The sequence below is a fragment of the Phalangium opilio genome, unplaced genomic scaffold (assembly GCF_054372755.1).
Source record: "Phalangium opilio isolate 3A_F unplaced genomic scaffold, DU_Popi_V2 ptg000092l_1, whole genome shotgun sequence".
In the NCBI taxonomy this organism is placed as follows: Eukaryota; Metazoa; Arthropoda; class Arachnida; order Opiliones; family Phalangiidae; genus Phalangium; species Phalangium opilio.
Genome location: NW_028324197.1, coordinates 1,587,830 through 1,601,452, shown reverse-complemented (window position 1 = coordinate 1,601,452; position 13,623 = coordinate 1,587,830). Strand labels below are relative to the sequence as shown.

At 35.4% G+C, this 13,623-nt stretch overlaps 7 non-coding genes across 7 annotated transcripts; all 7 read left to right on the top strand.

Annotated features, from left to right (window-relative positions):
- The first annotated feature begins 8,034 nt into the window (after window positions 1–8,034).
- On the top strand, window positions 8,035–8,107 carry TRNAT-CGU (transfer RNA threonine (anticodon CGU)). Its single transcript has one exon. It is a non-coding gene; the product is annotated as a tRNA-Thr (tRNA).
- Window positions 8,108–8,272: 165 nt separating this feature from the next.
- Window positions 8,273–8,345, top strand: TRNAT-CGU (transfer RNA threonine (anticodon CGU)). Its single transcript has one exon. It is a non-coding gene; the product is annotated as a tRNA-Thr (tRNA).
- Window positions 8,346–8,773: 428 nt separating this feature from the next.
- Window positions 8,774–8,846, top strand: TRNAT-AGU (transfer RNA threonine (anticodon AGU)). Its single transcript has one exon. It is a non-coding gene; the product is annotated as a tRNA-Thr (tRNA).
- Window positions 8,847–8,980: 134 nt separating this feature from the next.
- Window positions 8,981–9,053, top strand: TRNAT-CGU (transfer RNA threonine (anticodon CGU)). Its single transcript has one exon. It is a non-coding gene; the product is annotated as a tRNA-Thr (tRNA).
- A 134-nt stretch (window positions 9,054–9,187) lies between these two features.
- TRNAT-CGU (transfer RNA threonine (anticodon CGU)) lies at window positions 9,188–9,260 on the top strand. The gene has a single exon. It is a non-coding gene; the product is annotated as a tRNA-Thr (tRNA).
- A 369-nt stretch (window positions 9,261–9,629) lies between these two features.
- On the top strand, window positions 9,630–9,703 carry TRNAT-CGU (transfer RNA threonine (anticodon CGU)). The gene has a single exon. It is a non-coding gene; the product is annotated as a tRNA-Thr (tRNA).
- A 372-nt stretch (window positions 9,704–10,075) lies between these two features.
- TRNAT-AGU (transfer RNA threonine (anticodon AGU)) lies at window positions 10,076–10,148 on the top strand. Its single transcript has one exon. It is a non-coding gene; the product is annotated as a tRNA-Thr (tRNA).
- Window positions 10,149–13,623: the final 3,475 nt, after the last annotated feature.

Sequence of the window (13,623 nt, the reverse complement as noted above, 5' to 3'; positions counted from 1 at the left end):
TTTAAACTAAACTTAATCGAGATAAGCCTTTAAACTAAACTTAATCGAGATAAGCCTTTAAACTAAACTTAATCGAGATAAGCCTTTAAAATAAACTTAATCGAGATAAACCTTTGAACTAAACTTAATCGAGATAAGCCTTTAAATCAAACTTAATCGAGATAAGCCTTTAAACTAAACTTAATCGAGATAAGCCTTTAAACTAAACTTAATCGAGATAAGCCTTTAAAATAAACTTAATCGAGATAAGCCTTCAAAATAAACTTAATCGAGATAAGCCTTTAAACTAAACTTAATCGAGATAAGCCTTTAAAATAAACTTAATCGAGATAAGCCTTTAAAATAAACTTAATCGAGATAAGCCTTTAAACTAAACTTAATCGAGATAAGCCTTTAAACTAAACTTAATCGAGATAAGCCTTTAAACTAAACTTAATCGAGATAAGCCTTTAAACTAAACTTAATCGAGATAAGCCTTTAAAATAAACTTAATCGAGATAAGCCTTTAAAATAAACTTAATCGAGATAAGCCTTTAAACCAAACTTAATCGAGATAAGCCTTTAAACCAAACTTAATCGAGATAAGCCTTTAAACCAAACTTAATCGAGATAAGCCTTTAAACTAAACTTAATCGAGATAAACCTTTAAACGTAAGTAAAATTAACTCAAAAGTCAAAACACGATTTATTTGTTAAATTCATGGACACCTTATTTAATTAAAATTAAAACTACCCTTATCTTTCACCCAGTATCAATTGTCCTATTTAATCTTTACAATTAAATGAGCACTTAAGTCCATATTTAACCGCATTTCAAGTCCATATTTAGACCCATTTCAAGTCCATATTTAGACCCATTTCAAGTCCATATTTAGACCCATTTCAAGTCCATATTTAGACCCATTTCAAGTCCATATTTAGACCCATTTCAAGTCCATATTTAGACCCATTACAAGTTCATATTTAGACCCATTACAAGTTCATATTTAGACCCATTACAAGTTCATATTTTGACCCATTACAAGTTCATATTTAGACCCATTACAAGTTCATATTTAGACCCATTACAAGTTCATATTTAGACCCATTACAAGTTCATATTTAGACCCATTTCAAGTCCATATCTAGACCCATTTCAAGTCCATATTTAGACCCATTTCAAGTCCATATTTAGACCCATTTCAAGTCCATATTTAGACCCATTTCAAATCCGTATTTAGACCCATTTCAAGTCCGTATTTAGACCCATTTCAAGTCCGTATTTAGACCCATTTCAAGTCCATATTTAGACCCATTTCAAGTCCGTATTTAGACCCATTTCAAGTCCGTATTTACCCCCATTTCAAATTCGTATTTACCCCCATTTCAAGTTCGTATTTACCCCCATTTCAAGTCCGTATTTACCCCGATTTCATGTCCCAATTTAAAACCCCTATTAATCTCATATCAAACCCCTGTTCACCCCATTTCAGGACAATGCGCCTGATTTACAGGAATATTTTTAGTCTTTTTCAGTGGGACTTCACTTCCTTTCCTATTGTGTTTGTACACGTTGAAGGCTCTCTTATTATATCAATCCTGACTGAACACGATTTTAAGTAAAAATGTTAATGCCGTTAAAATTATCCAAATTAACTCTTTTGGGCAACAAGTAATGGAGTCAGATTGGTTTTAATAATGAGCATGTTTTAGTTTTTAAAACATAACTTAAAAACCTTTCTGAGGTCTGTATGCACTATTTTTTAAAAATACATGCTTATTGGCAAATATTTCATGGCATAAGAATTTTATTTTTATTTTACAAACCGAGATTAATATTAGGTCATTACTAATCAACTCGGGCCTTTTACAAAAAATCGTTTATTTTTCAAGGTCCCTCAACAAAAAACGTTGAAAATATTGCTTGTTTTATAGGTCGGGTTAGGTAAGGCATATGTTAGTTAGGTTACGTGTCATTGAGACACAAATTTCAAGCATTGTACCTCTTAATAGTAGACGTATTTATCCTATAAATGTTATAATTTTAATAAAAAAAAAGTTCAATAATAACAAACGTTTTATCGTTGACAGCGTTTAAAAATAAAAATATTTGCTTTTAATAATATGTGGTTTTTCATAGGCACTATATTACGTTAGAAAATTATTTTTGGGAACTCATTCTATGTTCAAACTTCGTTTAAGTTCGTTACAGTGTTACGTAATTTGACTTAAAAATTAAAATAAGAGAATCGCTTTATAACGGTGCATTTCTGCGATTTAAAAATATTTCATTCTTCTAAACTATAAATTTTGCTTAATGGTTTACAAAATAGATGGGATTATTGCTCATTTTACATAACCACTGAAGTTAATCAGATGTTAACGGGCGTAGATAGAATTTTAATTTAAGCCAAGATGTTTGTCCCATTAGACCAAATCCAAAACCGCCAAGTTGCGGTAGTTTTCAGCCGAATTGGAATTCGGTCGTAAGGCAGGCAAGCGGTTAATTACCATAGTACAATTAACTTGAAATGGGTCAATAGGGCCTTAAAACGGGGTAAATAGGGTCTTTAAATGGGTAAACAGGGACTTGAAATGGTGTATTGACGGATTTGTTTTACACCATAAATGTGGTGCTAAATATGGAAAAAATAAATATTTAACAACTATTTCACTTCACTTGGTTTAATAATGTGACAGAGGTAGCGTACGTTTTCCATACTTTTAACACCATTAAACTAAGTAATATTAGAAGTTCAACAGATTGCCTAACAAAGATGTTAAAAACCACTGTAAATGGTGCATAATGCCTAATACTTGCAAATAATATTAGCAAATGGCGTGAATTGATCATAAAAATGGGGTTAAAGTACACCCTAAATGATGTCTTTTTTGGAACCGGAAAAAACAGCATATATGGTGTTTGAATGCACCGTTATATTTTAGAGTGCAAATGTGTGACGGTAAAGCAAACATGGTTATTCAAAATTTAATTACATTAAGACTGAAGTGACAGATATTATAAAAAACCGTCTTGGTTTGGACCAAGGCCGAAAAAACAAACGATATGTTTGAGGTTTATCAATTGACTGAAGTTTCAGATATTGAAATTTTTTTCTAGTTCTTTTTATCCACTCAATCCTTAATCAATATTTAATTCAATCAACTACTGATTTTACTCTTAATCGATCTAGTCCCTCTAAATTAATTGAAAAAATTACATATCTACGCTTTTTCAAGAACAACTACATTTTCCGAAAACATTTTATCATGGAATTAATTATTTTGAAGGGATTTCATGTCGATGATAACTAACTTGTAAGCACCTTGACCAACATTGTTTTAATTGTTGCTGGCTTGACAAATTTTCAAGTTTGCACCAAAAGAAGTTTAAATCTGTTTTAAGTTGTTGATAAGACTGTCGTTTACAGTGAATGTCGTCCACTTAAGACAAAGCAACAAAGTTTATCCTGCGTGGTTAAGGGTAAAGATCACATAAACAGAAATACTTCTCAGAACCAATGACTTGTTGTATTCATTTCCCGCGGAGATAATATGGTTAAACACATCATTCATTACTAGTTATGCCAAAAAGGTCACATTTAACTCCGACACCCCCTCCCTTCCTCTATTTTCCCAATATATTGCATTTTATAATCACCAGTGGTTCTAGTGTATGGGTCATCTGAGCCGTCGCAACACAATCGGCCAATATTACCATATAGATCGAAACCTTTTCACATTAGTAAACGGTACATGACACTCCGGACTTTACCGCCAACCTTGTTAACCTAACACTATAAAACATTCGTGTACATGAATGGTTATGGTTATGGCTTGACACTCGCTAGCGCCCGAACGACCGAGCACTCAGTGTAATTGGTGTACATTTGTAAGTGAGTAGACCATTTTGAAAATTACATACAGAGAAACTAAAACACAGGTGTGATCCCGCCATTGGGGTGTTTTCTCTCTTTCATTTTCTCGCTCGTTTAGAAGCACCGCTATAGGCAGTGCTAGTTGACTAGCCTCCTGCCCGTAGTGAACTTTGGCATCGTCTGGCGATGACCCTTGGTGCGAGGGAGAATACACCCCAATGGTGGCCTCGCCCCTGTGTTTTCCGAAATGATCTTTACGCTTGCTAAAATGATTACGCGTAATACGTAACCGCTGTAAAGTAGGGGGTGACGTTTCAAATGAAGACTGAGTTATGACCAAGAAATTCCAGTGCAACTTTACCTTCATAGAGGCGACAATAGAAATGTAGCATTTCGATATACGAAATTAAATGTATATATTTGCGCAACACCCTGGTTTGGCATCTATGAAATATTTACATTTTCCATTCGAGTTATGCCAAAGTTCGCTTGCTCTTTTTAGACATCCAGTAGAACATTTCAAATATTCAATACTGATCCCTCAACACGTACTTCCTTCAAAATAATTAATTCCATGATAAAATGTTTTCGGAAAATGTAACTGTTCTTGAAAAAGCGTAGATATGTAATTTTTTCAATTAATTTAGAGGGACTAGATCGATTAAGAGTAAAATCAGTAGTTGATTGAATTAAATATTGATTAAGGATTGAGTGGATAAAAAGAACTAGAAAAAAATTTCAATATCTGAAACTTCAGTCAATTGATAAACCTCAAACATATCGTTTGTTTTTTCGGCCTTGGTCCAAACCAAGACGGTTTTTTATAATATACACTGTTCCAGCTTCGGTTGTCAGTACGCGCAATGCTAGGTCTCTATCTGAGGTAGGTTTTTGCGTACTGCCAACAGAAGAAAGCAATACTGATATTTAGGATTTTGAAACGCGATATTCTGTATAGATAGTTTTCACACATGGAGGATTCATACCATTTACACAAGGAAGACGGGCTATCTGGAGGACAAAAGGAGACGGGTTTTTGTCCGCCAGATAGCCCGGTCTCCTGGTGTAAATGGTATGAATTCTCCATGTGAGAAAACTATCTATACTGAAAAAAATATTTGTTCGTCGTTACATAGAGACCTAGTTTGGCTTGTGCTGATAACCAATGCTGGAACAGAGTCTATATCGAATAATCTTAATAAGTTGCCATCGAACGGTTTAAAAATTTGTTTACAAAAATCCTTCCTCGCCATTCAAATCAATAAAACCACAGGAAAAAATGAATCTAATCTATCAAACCACAAAATAAATTCTCCTCTCGCAAAGACTAAATAACTCATACTCTTAAACAAAAAACTTCTTCTGTTATAAACAAATGTTTAGCCATTAAAACCAAAAAATAAAAATATTAAGAATGGTGAAAATGGAGCTTAAAGAGAAAGTTAGGCATTGACTTAAGGCGAATCTCAACTTAAACACTAAAAAATAAAATTTAAAAATTATATACAACCCAAGGTTTACTCGTTCAGCACACGCAAAGTGAGTTCGTTTACATTAGGGTTCGGTGCTAATAGGTCGTGGGAATATCAGAGCAGGATTCTAGCTATGTCAATATCAGGTTAATGTCAATATACATTATGCATGACGTCACTAGTGACGACTTCTACACCTGCCCCCATTAATTGACGCAGAAAGACCCAGAACACGGCTGTTAAAGATTCCAAGCAGATGAAATCTATGAATTCCTCCCCATATATTTGAGGAGAATTCTTAACAAACACTTCGATTTTGAATTTGTGTCAAACCCTATACGATTGTTTTAGGTATTTCAACAGACAAGTGGGGTCTATTAAACACACTTTATCTAATTTCATGTATATTGCAATTTCATAGTTAAAATATTGATTATTATAATGAAATTTAGGTATTTGACCTATTTCTAGCTTAACAGTTAAGTTATGAGCTAATTTCAGGTTTACAAGTGGGGACCTAAACAGTCTTCCAACCTTATATCTGGGGACATTTGTGTATAAATTATTAGATTTTGTACTAGTGTCGAAGCCTATATGGTTCCATCAGGTATTTCAATTTCATTTTTCACACTTGATAAATTTACAAGTTGGGACCTTCACAGTCATTTCAACAGACAAGTGGGGTCTTTTAAACACACATTTTCTAATTTCAAGTATATTTTAATTGTATAGTTTAAATATTGATTATTATAATGAAATTTAGGTAATCGGACCTATTAAAGGCTTAACACTTAAGTTTTGAGGTAATTTCAGGTTTACAAGTGGAGACCTAAACCGTCTTCCTACCTTATATCTGGGGACATTTGAGTATAAATTTTTAGATTTTGAATTAGTGTCAAAGCCTATATGGTTCCATCAAGTATTTGAAGATAATTTTTCACACTTGATAAATTTACAAGTGGGGACCTTCGCTGTCATTTCAACAGACAAGTGGGGTCTTTTATACACACATTTTCTAATTACATGCATATTATTCTTTTGTAATTAAAATATTGATTATTATGATAAAATTTACGAAATAGGATCTTTATGTTTCCTTCAAGTATTTGAAGATATTTTTTAAAAACGCGAAAATTTTACAAGTGGGAACCTTCGCTGTCATTTCAACGGACAAGTGGGGTCGTTAAAATATATGTTTTCAAAATTCATTTTAATTCACTTTTTTAAATTAAAATAATGACAATTATGATGAAATTTACATTATATGTAACGTTGGTCCCATTTTAAAATGTGGGGAACTTGGCCGTCTTTTTAATGTACATCTGGGGACATACAGTTTTTTTATCGAGTTAATGTTTTAAACGAAGTTAATTTAATGACGCCTAAAGAATTAGGAAAATTAGTTTTCGTACGTCAAGTGTAATTAAATTATGAAAAAATCACCGTTAGGTCTGTGAGATACAAGATTTCATATTGTTATCGCTGAATAATTTATATTTTGTATTTCTAAAGTAGCGACATCTATCTGTGCTTATTGTAATGAAAACGCATTTTTGAGCCCCCACATGTACGCCGAAGAGACCATATGGTCCTCATTTCGTACAACTGGGTACCCGGGTGTGTGAAAACCTCTGGCGACATCTCTCGGATATGTGTTAATTTCCATGGTCCCCACTTGTAATGTGAAAAACCCAAGTACCTTACAAGTGGGGACTTTTTCCAAAAAATTAATTTGGGCTCTAATTAGTCTAATTATATCATTTATCTAATAACTTACATGTGAGGACTTGAAAATGTCCCCACATGTAAGTCGGTTCCCCACTATGTGGGTGAAAAGATTGTCAAAATCCCCACTTGTCAATCGTATGCAGACGCACCCACACCCACACCCCCACACAAACACACACACACACACAGACACGTCGAAATTAGAACCTCTCCGTGACATACGTCACTCGGAGAGGTAAAGATTAAAACAATAGGGTAAAAATTCCGATGAGTTAATTTAGTTAAATTACTGGAATATTCTGCATTCATGTCGCTTCAAAGCAAGGGCTCCGTGGCTTAGTGGTTAAAGCGTCTGTCTAGTAAACATGAGATCATGAGTTCTAATCTCGTCGGAGCCTTGCTCTTATGTTACTTGATCTAGATTTCGTAGCTATTAAATTTTGAAAAATTGAAACAATAGGGTAAAAATTCCGATGAGTTAAATCACGGAAAATTTCTGGAATATTCTGCATTCATGTCGCTTCAAAGCAAGGGCTCCGTGGTTTAGTGGTTAAAGCGCCTGTCTAGTAAACAGGAGATAATGAGTTCGATTCTCGTCGGAGCTCGCTGTTATGTTACTTGAACTAGATTTCGTAGCTATTAAATTTTGAAAAATTAAAAATAATAGTTGATTTAGATATGCCTATATGCAAACAATAGTGTAAAAGTTCCGATGAGATAATTTAGTAAATTTACTGAAATATTCAGCATTCATATCGCTTCAAATCAAGGGATCCGTGGCTTAGTGGTTAAAGCGCCTGTCTAGTAAACAGGAGATCATGAGTTCTATTCTCGTCGGAGCCTTGCTCTTATGTTACTTGATCTAGATTTCGTAGCTATTAAATTTTGAAAAATTGAAACAATAGGGTAAAAATTCCGATGAGTTAAATCACGGAAAATTACTGGAATATTCTGCATTCATGTCGCTTCAAAGCAAGGGCTCCGTAGCTTAGTGGTTAAAGTGCCTGTCTCGTAAACAGGAGATCATGAGTTCGATTCTCGTCGGAGCTTCGCGGTTGTGTTACTTGAACTAGATTTCGTAGCTATTAAATTTTGAAAAATTAAAAATAATAGTTGATTAGATATGCAAATATGCAAACAATAGTGTAAAAGTTCCGATGAGATAATTTAGTTAATTTACTGAAATATTCACCATTCATATCGCTTCAAAGCAAGGGCTCCGTGGCTTAGTGGTTAAAGCGTCTGTCTCGTAAACAGGAGATCATGAGTTCGATTCTCGTCGGAGCCTCGCTGTTATATTACTTGAACTAGATTTCGTAGCTATAATATTTTGAAAAAATTAAAAATAATTGTTGATTTAGATATGCATTTATGCAAACAATAGGGTAAAAGTTCCGATGAGATAATTTAGTTTTTATTATATTTTTTTTTAAGAGGTTTCAATGTAAATTGGGTCCCATAAGGGTCCGCGACAAGGATGCGATTATTCAGGTTTCAGTATGTGAATAATCAGGGAAGGAAATGAGGTTTACTTGGGAGGTGACGGAAGGGGTGTGGGGATCAGGTCACCTCCGGCGGACACGGGGCAGTCGGCACCCATAGGGTAGGAACTCCGACATGTGTCTTATTCCCTCGAACTTGGCCGCCCAGAAGCTTGGCATACATAATTTACTTAATTTACTGAAATATTCAGCATTCATATCGCTTCAAAGCAAGGGCTCCGTGGCTTAGTGGTTAAAGCGCCTGTCTAGTAAACAGGAGATCATGAGTTCTATTCTCGTCGGAGCCTTGCTCTTATGTTACTTGATCTAGCTTTCGTAGCTATTAAATTTTGAAAAATTGAAACAATAGGGTAAAAATTCCGATGAGCTAAATTACGGAAAATTACTGGAATATTCTGCATTCATGTCCCTTCAAAGCAAGGGCTCCGTAGCTTAGTGGTTAAAGTGCCTGTCTCGTAAACAGGAGATCATGAGTTCGATTCTCGTCGGAGCCTTGCTCTTATGTTACTTGATCTAGATTTCGTAGCTATTATATTTTGAAAAATTGAAACAATAGGGTAAAAATTCCGTTGAGTTAAATTACGGAAAATTACTGGAATATTCTGCATTCATGTCGCTTCAAAGCAAGGGCTCCGTAGCTTAGTGGTTAAAGTGCCTGTCTCGTAAACAGGAGATCATGAGTTCGATTCTCGTCGGAGCTTCGCGGTTATGTTACTTGAACTAGATTTCGTAGCTATTAAATTTTGAAAAATTAAAAATAATAGTTGATTAGATATGCATATATGCAAACAATAGTGTAAAAGTTCCGATGAGATAATTTAGTTAATTTACTGAAATATTCACCATTCATATCGCTTCTAAGCTAGGGCTCCGTGGCTTAGTGGTTAAAGCGCCTGTCTAGTAAAAAGGAGATCATGAGTTCGATTCTCGTCGGATCCTCGCTGTTTTTTACTTGATCTAGATTTCGTAGCTATTAAATTTTGAAAAATTAAAACAATAGGGTAAAAATTCCGATGAGTTAATTTAGTAAAATTACGGGAATATTTAGAATTCATGTCGAATTAAAGCAAGGCCTCCGTGGCTAAGTGGTTAAAGCGTCTGTCTCGTAAACAGGAGATCATGAGTTCGATTCTCGTCGGAGCCTCGCTGTTATATTACTTGAACTAGATTTCGTAGCTATAATATTTTGAAAAAATTAAAAATAATAGTTGATTTAGATATGCATTTATGCAAACAATAGGGTAAAAGTTCCGATGAGATAATTTAGTTAATTTACTGAAATATTCAGCATTCATATCGCTTCAAAGCAAGGGCTCCGTGGCTTAGTGGTTAAAGCGCCGTCTAGTAAACAGGAGATCATGAGTTCTATTCTCGTCGGAGCCTTGCTCTTATGTTACTTGATCTAGATTTCGTAGCTATTAAATTTTGAAAAATTGAAACAATAGGGTAAAAATTCCGATGAGTTAATTTAGTTAAATTACTGGAATATTCTGCATTCATGTCGCTTCAAAGCAAGGGCTCCGTGGCTTGGTGGTTAAAGCGCCTGTCTAGTAAACAGGAGATCATGAGTTCGATTCTCGTCGGAGCCTCGTTGATATGTTACTTGAACTAGATTTCGTAGCAAGGGTTATTCCCCCTATTATCGGACGCTCCTATTATCGGACACATTTTTAAAAGTTCTTTGTAAAACTGCCGGGGAAAAAAGGAACACTGTATGTTACCTAGTTTTAAAGAGGGTGTCGAAATCTGTATGTAGCATGAGTAGTATATAAATGAGAGAACGGGATGGGTATGAATTTGCCATAGAGATAACATGGGGTATGATACCCTATGGGAAAATTAACATTGGGTATAAAAATTCGACGGTCTCTAACTTTTCCGAAGCGGCTTTTTTGTGCACCTTGGACGGCACGGAGAGTACGTAAGTCTCACGGTAAAATGAGAACAGAGCAGGACGGGTATGGACCATAGAAATAGCATTGGTTGTATAAGTTTTGCCGCCTCATAGTACGATAGAGGCTGACAAAGGTAGTACGGAGGGTCCGTACATAAATCGACCAGGGGGATTGAATTCTTACCGTTTCAGAGTACGGGGAAGACCGAATTAATTGTACGAAAATTATTTGCCTAATCATCGGTGCTTTCCCTGGTATATTACGGGAGTCTGGGGTCGAAAGAGTTCTCAAATTTCCCATCCGAGAGAGAGATAGCTCTAGTTTCGTTACGATGAGAGAACTCGAGGTTTGGAATTTCATAAACTGTTTATGCGCGCCTTTCACCCATACAAGACAGTTGTCTGCGGCGGTGGTGTTTTTTTTAATTAGATAAATCGGAATATAGGAGAGAAGAAAATTAAGCTAAATTTTGACGGTCTTTGAACGAATCGCGTACGGTTGGATATAAGAGATGGGAAAAGTTGGGTATACGTACAGGGTGTTAGAGGAAACATGAGGCATGGATAAGGGATATACCCTATGGAATATTACCATAGGTATATACATGTATATACATGTTATATGGATTATAGTATTATTAAGGTAAAGTATAGTATGTCTATATTATGAAGCAAAAGAGGAATATCTTTCGAAGAGAATGGTACAAAGTTCAACAAAATTTTCGAGGAAAATTTACTATATAAAGCTGAATTTTTACATTTTAAACATCATTCTGAATTACCTTCTGCGAGTCTCTTACACCTCAGAATTTACATAATAATATGATGTAAGTATGGTAGTCTATACCTTGATATTTTACAGTATTTACAAGATATTTTCGAAACTTATAGGAATCCTCTCAAGACTTTCCCTATTTCTACCACCAAAGGGGTAACGGTTATTCCAGATTGTAACATTTTTATCGGAACTTTGGATGGAAGTGTGGGCATCGCTTTAACAGAAAGTCATTTCAAACAACTTCGGGACAAGAACGATCAAATATCTTCCTTCTTGGAAAGCGATTCCATTGAAAACTCTTCGTTTTTCTTCGAAGGATCGGAAACAAGACGAGTCCAGCTAAGCATTTTCCAAAATCGGAGAGTGGTGGACGTGAGAGAAATCATCCTCGGAACTGGGACGAATTATGGAAAGCAGTACCTAACCAAAAGGGGTTTTACCATATCGCAATACCCTTGATGGACAAATACGACGAAATCATAGCGTATCACAACGAGGTGAAACGGGTCTTCAAAAATATCAAAAGAGACGTACTGGACCATATTACTGAATACGTGGATAAGCAATGCAATGGTTGTAAAATTGATCATCCCTCACAAAAACAACACGATTGTCTGATGATTGATTGGAACACCCGTTTAGACACGTATTTTGTAGACGCGATGGATACTATTAGTTATTCCGAAATTACCCATAAAATTGACACCTTTTTAAATGAGGATATTCGCGATGCGATTATGTCTTTCATTGTATGTAACGCTAAAAAGATGTTGTATAAAACTGAAGATTTTTAAACAATAAATAATTGGTATTAAAGTCTCAATTCTCTATATCGTAGCTCATTTCAAATCATGGACCCAGTGATGAAGCATCCATTCACTGGGCAATTGCGAAATTAATTAAGCATAATGCATCCTGCATTTCCCCACCTCCCCAAAGAATAGTTTGGTGTTATACAGAGCATCAAGAGAAATTATTTAATTCCGTGTTGGAAAATAATCCTAACGTTGAGTTTCACGAGGGTTTATTAGACCCGAGCAATTTGAATCCCGAGGCTAGAAATTTTATAATCCTCGACGATCTATTATGCGAAATAGCTAATAACAAAGACGTCACTAACTTATTTATTCGAGGTTCCCATCACCGTAACACTTCGGTACTCATTCTAATGCAAAATTTGTTTTATCACGGGAAAGAAGTTAGGACCCTCATTTTAAATTCCCAATACCTCGTAATTTTTCGTTCGGCTAGAGACGTCTCCAGTGTCTTAAATATCGCTAAACAAATTTCCCCTTCTAATACCAAGTTTGTTGTCGATGCATTTCGTCAAGCCGTGGCGAAACCATACGGTTATTTATTCATCGACCTGAAGCCAAACACTGCAGATGAATATCGACTGCGAACGGGAATAATACCGGGGGAAGAAGCCGCTTTTTTTGTACCGAAATAAAATGACTATATCAACATCAAAACGGGTGTGTAAGAACTTGAATTTTTTAAAATTTTTGAGCACCTGTAACGCGAAACAGAGGAAGGCTATCATCAAACTATCGAATCGTGACGCTTTAAGAGCCTTAGTCGAATGTTGTATAAATGTACTACGCGGTAACATTCAACTAACAGACGGGCAAAAGATACGATTGAAGAAACACCGTAATGTGTTGCATAAACTTTGTAGAAAAATTCCTCTTGCTAAGAGAAAACAGATTCTAGTTCAGAAAGGGGGTTTTCTCCCAATTTTATTAGCACCGTTACTCTCAATCATTAGTTCAGTTGCTGGCTCTGCCATAAATCGTGCCATAAATAAATAAATGGCTCGGAAAATGATTTTGGTGTCCGAAGACGCTTTACGTCGAATGAAAAATACTAATACCGAAGATGTCGCTCTCGAATCGGACATACCATCCTTGGATAAAGAAATGAAAACTATTCTCGACAACCCTCGTATTTGCGAATCGGAGAAATTAACTTTATATAATCAAACTTTGCAACGACACATTGCATCTAATCGGAAACCAGTTGAAAAACACAATCAATCAGTGAAAAAAACCTGGTACGAAGAAATTGCAACGTCTATCCCACCGAGCATGCTTCCTGACGCGATATCGTTGTATACTTGGACATTGAGGTATATTTCGTGGAACGAACTTGGAGAAATGGAAATTGGGGGAAGGGTGGTGCCCGGATCTAACGTAGTCGATTTAATTTACGATGCGGTTAGAAAAACCACACCAAATACAGACCCAACGGGCTACAAAAGCTTCTACGAAATATTGCAAAATAACAATGTACCGAAAAAATTTATCAAAAACCCTACTAGAGCGCATGTGTTGAAATCATTATTGTTTAACGTGACACCACCCAAACTTAATCAATGGGTGACGATTTGATT